Source organism: Acromyrmex echinatior, chromosome 10, assembly GCF_024713525.1.
Source record: "Acromyrmex echinatior isolate Ae372 chromosome 10, ASM2471352v2, whole genome shotgun sequence".
NCBI classification, from domain to species: domain Eukaryota; kingdom Metazoa; phylum Arthropoda; class Insecta; order Hymenoptera; family Formicidae; genus Acromyrmex; species Acromyrmex echinatior.
Genome location: NC_141861.1, coordinates 4591200 through 4598593, shown reverse-complemented (window position 1 = coordinate 4598593; position 7394 = coordinate 4591200). Strand labels below are relative to the sequence as shown.

At 35.0% G+C, this 7394-nt stretch overlaps 1 protein-coding gene across 4 annotated transcripts in view; it reads left to right on the top strand.

The window, feature by feature from the left end:
* Positions 1-7394, top strand: part of Atg16 (Autophagy-related 16) — a 408498-nt gene that overhangs the window by 122373 nt on the left and 278731 nt on the right. The window lies entirely within an intron of this gene.

The following is a 7394-nucleotide window of genomic DNA, read 5'->3' as shown; positions in this document are numbered from 1 at the left end:
TGACTCATTAACAATATGTCTTGCTTTAATTTCCGTCAAATCTTACTCGCGATTTTTTTATGCATAATTTTCCTCTTTTTTCCTCGAGGGATCCATCCTAAAAAGATGGAGTACGCCTTAAATGATGAAATCTCTATCAGATGAATCTGATGCTACAGTACTAGTGGTTGAAGCGTTATTAACTTTCATCGAATGCCGGAAATTCTCCCTCATACTCCGGAAAGATTTAAGCACGCCCTGGTTTATGCTCGTTAAACGTAGTATGCTGCACATCGCATCTTTTGCGATCCTTCAGAAGTTTCTTTATTCAAAAATAGAGAAAGAGAGAGGTGTGCTCGATAAAGTCATAACTATATATTTCCATGAGCAATTTTTGCCAAGCAATATTATATTCAGACATTATTTTAGCTCTCTTGTATATGCATTAGTATGCAAATGCACGCGTATATATTTTTCGTTTAATTAAACAATAACGGTACATCATTAAAAAAACAAGGTGAACATTATTTTCCACCATCCTCACTCTTGATAATATTTTTCAGCTAATCACTTTTACATATTATTAATTGGAAAATTGAATCAAACGTATTAATTTAAAATGGCTTTAATTAAATTTGTGCGATTTCACCAATTACATGTTATTTTCATTTGTATAAATAATAGTGCATCACGGATTCTCTAAAGAGCTTCGCCGATATCGTTTGAATATTTAAAAATTTTTCTGCTGGGACATACCACCGGCAGTGCTTTCTCCACGCCAGCAACACAACAAATCGATAGCAATTCGATACTCCCATTCGACCGGCCCATTCTCGAATTTGTTCGGCACGCCGCACGCGATTCTTGAAATCCGCGTTTGGTGACATTAAGCGGAAGTGAGTCTCGAACGTAGCTCGGGGATGGAGATTCCTTTTCCGCCAGTCGTGATTCTTCTGCGTCGCGGCGACCACCATTCATCCTTTTGTTTTTTCGTGCACGCGTTACAAATTGACCCCATGCTTCATACCAAAGCCATGCCGTGGTCGCATTCAAGTCGACGTGAAATACCGTAAAATACCTTGTGTAGTTACGAGCACACACGCTGTCTATTACTTGCGGTTTGCATCTCGCGAATTAATTAGCGACATTAATATACGCGGATATGCGTATCATTGCGTATACCAATAAGATCGTATGCACTCGTCGTACTGCTGCAAGATTGAAATCTTATAATTAGATCCACCTATAATGTGTATAATAAATGAGATAATCGCTCTTAACAACCTACGAAAGGCCCGATATATGGCATGTTCAATCGAATTAATTGAATATGTACCAACGGTATCCCAATGTAATTTTCTTGATAGATTCTGTGTAACATCAATTTTCCGGATTATCCTCGAAGCTCTTCGTACGCAGTACGCACGTCATGATCTTTGCAAGTACTATATATAGTGTAATATACTGGTGCAGTAAATTGGTTGTCAGATTGTTCAGGTATCTACTGAGTGACTGGTATCAAGCTTTTAGTGAGTCCATTTAGGATCCATCAGAAACAGAGTAAGCCTTGCATGAAATCTATTAGTGAAATCTGTCAGTGTAAGCTTTACATTAGAGGTACTTCGTTATTGGGCCACGCATCTGAATTTAATCAAAAGAACTTGTTGGAATACAAATCTCATTTAATAATCAAATATTTCCAATTCTCCAGCACGAATATTAGATATTTAAATGAACGTGACAATCTGCACATACATTATACAAGTATTACTAATAACAAATGTATATTTATGTGATATGTATCGTATGCAGCACGCGCGAATGAAATCACATTAAGCCACTATTGTACCGTAAAGCTTCACGTGCGATTCATCTCACGAAATGTAGATACGCTCGCGTCCACTATAAAAATTAATAAACGCAAAACACATATAAATTACAAGCACGTTCTCGCTGTACATGATATGCTTGACTATATGTTCAAATTGAGTGCTTCTCAACTTTCTTCGAGCAAGCACAGTGTGTTGTCTACAAAGTTTCATCGTATTTTTCAGTGTGTCAGTCATTGCTCCAGTTTCTTTCCTCTTGCGCTCATCCAACGCAAATTGCAGCAAGTTAAAATTTTAATATTCTTACGTGCTTTATGTTCCCAGTGATGTAGAATAAAATGTGGAGATGTTCCGAGATTAAAAAATTCGCTTGAAATTTTTATAAGTTATAAAAAAGCAGGCTACCTTTTGGTAATTAAAGGATCACAAAAATATAAGTAAATTGTAACTGTCGCGCGCGTAACAAGAATTTTATTAAACATAAATATGGTTGTTAGTTATTTACAAATAGAAGTCTTCTAAAGATTGCCATACTTGGCTTAATTATAGATTAATTTTTATGATGTAAATAATTATATAAATTAATATAATTACAAAGTATTATAAAAAATTGCAACTGCAAAATTCCATAATTATTTATTCCGAAAAAAACAAGATCTAAAAAATAAATTCATACTTGATAGCAGTTTTAAATGATATTTTCATTTAGCGTAATAGTTGTCACAGAGTAGCATATTTTGCGAGATAAAATTGTGTGATTTTTACACATATTTTTTTTACCAGAGCGAAATATTTACTTTGATAAGTTTAAACGAAATTTTCTTTAAATATAAAATCTCTTCTTGATAAAAGCCTTTTTTTTTTTTTGACAAATTAGCACATTAAAGTTATATAAATATTTTGTTTTGCTAGAAAAAATATTTATAACAATCACAATTTAATTTTTTTTTTTAAATAAGTTGATTATTCTGTGAAAATAATAAAATTTTTACTAATGAATTTTTACTAATGAATAGAAGTATGATTTAAAACTGCTATCAAGTATAAATTTATTTTTTAGATCTTATTTTTTCGGAATAAATAATTACGGAATTTCACTATTTACCTTGCAATCGTTGCTTACAAAGTTGTATAATAAATACAATTTTCACAAAACGTTTATACAATATATGTATACGTGTTTATCACTACGTAACTCTTGATTTACAATCCATGTAATTCATTATTTTCGGAATCTCATTATATAAACATTCGCGAAGTTACTTTTACTTTGAAAATCTTTTGGGTTTTACAAATATGGGCAAGTTCTACATTATACGTGCGTGCACTATTATATGGAATTGGTAAACGGACTCGTGCAATTCGCGCATTAATGCATAGACAAGTAAAGTGCTGCGTTAACCCGAATGTGAAGGTACACAGTCTAGGAACATGTCATGTGTCTCTCGTTACAAGCTGCTATCTTCTACATCATCTTACGTTTATGAAACACGTCCTCGTTATCCGTTTAGATTTATTCAGATTGCGATGTAGCGTGACTTCATTGCACTACTACAAAAAATCGTGCAGCAAAAAATCATATATTCCTTTCGATGCACAAGGAAATCTTTATTTAAGACATGACATGTATCGCCACATCTTGTCATATAAATAATTATAAATATTCGAGGAAGGTAATATAAGAAATAATTTGCAACTCGAAAAATAGGATATTTTTGGTTCTTTCTGATCAAAATTTAACTTTATGTAAGTATGTTACGTAAATATGCGTACACTACGTACACACACACACACACACACACACATATATATATATATATATACATGTATATATAAAATACATATAAACAGCGACAATTTTTTTATTAAATATATATGATATATACTATATATATAATATATAATATGCGCACATATATTTTTATGCTGTTTCTTAAATTTTTTAATAACTTCGCAATATTGTCTAAATTACAATTCTTCTGCTTAATTATTGCATGCTCATCCAAAAACAATACGTGTTTATTTGACGAAAAAGCAAATGTAAATGATTATTTAGCTGAGAATGGTCGTTGCAAACTCAAGAAAAGCACAACACGTTTTCGTTCTTCAGAGTGCACATGAAGTGTACTGAGATTGAAAACATTCCTCTAAATCGAAGGGGGTGAAGTGCTTGCTTCCAACATTTACTTTCCATTGGGAAGTTCGACAATTGGCGACAAAGAGGTCGGGGCGCGTTATTTATTTCACTAAGTGCTCTCGATCGTTCGTTACTTGGTTCTGGCTCTCGTTCACTCGCGAAAATTTATAGTCGCATGCTACGTGTAACTCACAGATCCCACGCACCGGCAGGGGGAAGCAATGGGCCTTGCAACCTCGATGGAAAACGCGAAAATTCTCACCGCGTTTGGTAAAACACGTAGGAAATATAACATGGAGTCGGTAAATTCGCGTAAAAATGTAGTGATATTTTTTACTAGGAGGCTTTATCAAGTTTTATTACCACCTCACACACACATATACAGATACTATGTTTTGTTTTTAATTTCAGTATATTTAATAAGTTTTAATTCCAAGAGGGAAAATTTATATTTATGAAACAATTTATTAACTTGTCTTGTTTAGTATATGTATATGTAGATTATAATGTTATGATTAATATCCATTTTTTTTAATATAAATTTTTTTATAAAATAATAATTACATATTCTCTTCTAATATGTGCGAAAATTTGTATTGCGGATAAGGAAATTCGTAGTAGGGTTCTTCGCTGCAATTCTCCACGATGTCGTAAGCCCTCGAGGGGTATCCATGTCGACTGTCTTATCTACATAACACGAATCGACCTTTATGGTCGACTCTAATGATCGGCAATGTGGACGGTCTCCGATGGACGATCGTTTTTGTCACGCTCAAGATAGGATTTTCACTTACATTTACGCAAATGAGACTGTTACAATTTGTAGAGAATTGAAGGAACTGAAAGTACTATAGTAGATGAATTGTAGTAGATGTGTACGAACAGTGATGTATATAATTTTCCCTCAGCATTGATAAATATCAGAAGTAAACTTTTATTCAAAATGTTAACACTTAACGGTTATATTATGAAAGTTACTACATGAATAAAATAGTTTTATTGAAATATTCAAAAGTTTAACGAGATACAGATTTAAAAATGATTTCGTTTGAATTATTAAAATAATTATGCAAAATGCTCAAGTTGGTTGCTCAATGTCAAAAGTTTTAGTTCATTTTGCTTGAATTTTCTATATAATTATTTTGATAATCGAATCAAAGATTTCAGATTTATATTTACCAAAAATTTTAAACATTTTAGTAAAATTGTTCTTTTCATGTATTTGTCTCACATTAAATCATACTATCAGCTTCTGCGATATCAATTTTTTTCAAAACACAGAGATATATAAAATTATAATTTTTTGTTCTTAATAAAGTTCATTTTTTGGGGGAAAATGCTTGATATCTTATTGTGGAAATATTTAGGAGGAATCTCAACGAATTTAGCGTCAACTCTGTATGAGCATTTCATTTGCTAAAGAATTTACATCGTCGCGCTGATGCGTACTGCTGAACAGTGTAGTAAAGAGAGAGAGAAAGAGAGAGAGAGAGAGAGAGAGAGAGAGAGAGAGAGAGAGAGAAAGAGAGAGAGAAAGAGAGAGAGAAAGTTCTCCTTGAATGTATAGCCCCGATTTCGCTGGACATTTCTAGAATGCAGAATAGCAGAGACATTGTGACATTACGCTGTGTGCACCGGTTACAGAAGCGGGGAATTCTGTAATGACTTTACTCATCTGGCTTCCATTCTTGCATTTCCCACAGCGGCCAAGTACTTGCATTATTTTCACAAGTGCATAAATATGGTCAGAATATGTGCGCTCTTCACCGTCTGCAACTAATTGTGCAATATTTTTCGCTTGAAATACACTTTTGTATCTTTTTGTTCACAACGGAAAGAGACAAGTGTGAAAAGTACAAATTCTTTCAGAATTGCAACGCGAAAATGCAGCTTATTACTCGTATCGTAACATATCTTATCGCAATTTAGTATCTAATTAATTAAATCTTTTCTCTATTTATCGTTGTGCTTATCATACCACTTTATCGTTAATCAGATATAATTATGTCATTGTTTACCCACACATTATATGTTTAATTTCACACATATATATTCCGGTTATGAACTCCTATTCACAGCACATAATTATCTTCGCTGTTAGACGCTACGATTATCTTCGATAAACGCATAGCCTTATTATTCTCACTAGAGAGAGCAACACGTGTGATGCTCTGTAATATTATTCTAAATACTCAAGATTCAAAATATAAGCAGAAACAACGCATCAAGTATACTACAGGGTTCGCTCTGCATCGAACAATGGAGCATTATATCTACACGGCGCTCAGGCAAGTATAAAATGAGCGAATAGCAGAAAATTTAATAAGCTGCCCATGCGAACAACGTTTTCTCCCTGGGCCGAGATCGACTATTATCCAATCACCGCAGCATTCTCTGTATCATGCATACAAGTTATGACTTAATCCGCTGGTTGCGAACGCTAAGTACCGAATCGCACGAGATAATGATTCCCCGATCGACGACGATCCACTTTTAGACTGCGGACAGGCGAGGCCGCGCGTATAATGCACGATGAACAACAGAGAAAAAGAGATGGAGAGAGTCTAACCATAAGAGGGATGCGTTACGTAAAATACGCGCGGTCGACGATACCGATCTTTCGGCCCGATCGAATCTTGAAACGAGGCTGAGAAACGAGGCTCTCGCTCCGATCTCGTGCGGACGCGCGCGCGTGCGGATCTCCCGGATCGTCCGAGCATGTCGGAGTCTTCATGCTCGCGTGGCCCCTGGCTAGGAGACCTCGCTAAACTTGGCTCTAGGTAATTCGACGATTGACGGATAAGGGATCGGGAGTAACCGCGTCCGGGCCCTAGCGCGGTTCTGCTTAGCGTTTGATCCCTTTTCTTCTTCTTTTCTTCCTATTCTCGTAACGTTCCTAACGTTCATATTGGAATCCTTATAGTTTCACCCCCCGAAGGAATCGAAGTGCGCGAGAAAAATACGTGTGGAATCCGCCCACTTCCGTCATATTGGACCTCTCGGGCACGTCGTAGCTGGTATTTAGAAGAAATCATGAATGAATATTAGTGACGATATCTCCGATTGTACCTCATGCATTTTCTCTGATTTTAGGTCCGTTTTTTGTTGCTGAATTAGTTTTATATATATATATATATGTATGTATATACTTTTGGAACTTAAAGTGAAAAATAAATATATAGGTCTGTTTGCGTTGCTTGCACTTTTTGCATTCAGCATCTTCGCTTTTTCTCTCTCTTCAACGTTTGAATATCTATTTATTTCACTTTGGGCACAACAATTTTTGGGGATTTCAAACAACGCGAACAGATCTTATGTTTGGCGAAAGCGAGAAAGCAAGTTCTAGCACAGTCCAATGCAGGGATAAAAAAAACAGACCTTTTATTTTCCTTCGACGTGTCGTACGGGATTTCATCCGCGACAGATGGTATCAGCCGATGTTCGGGTAA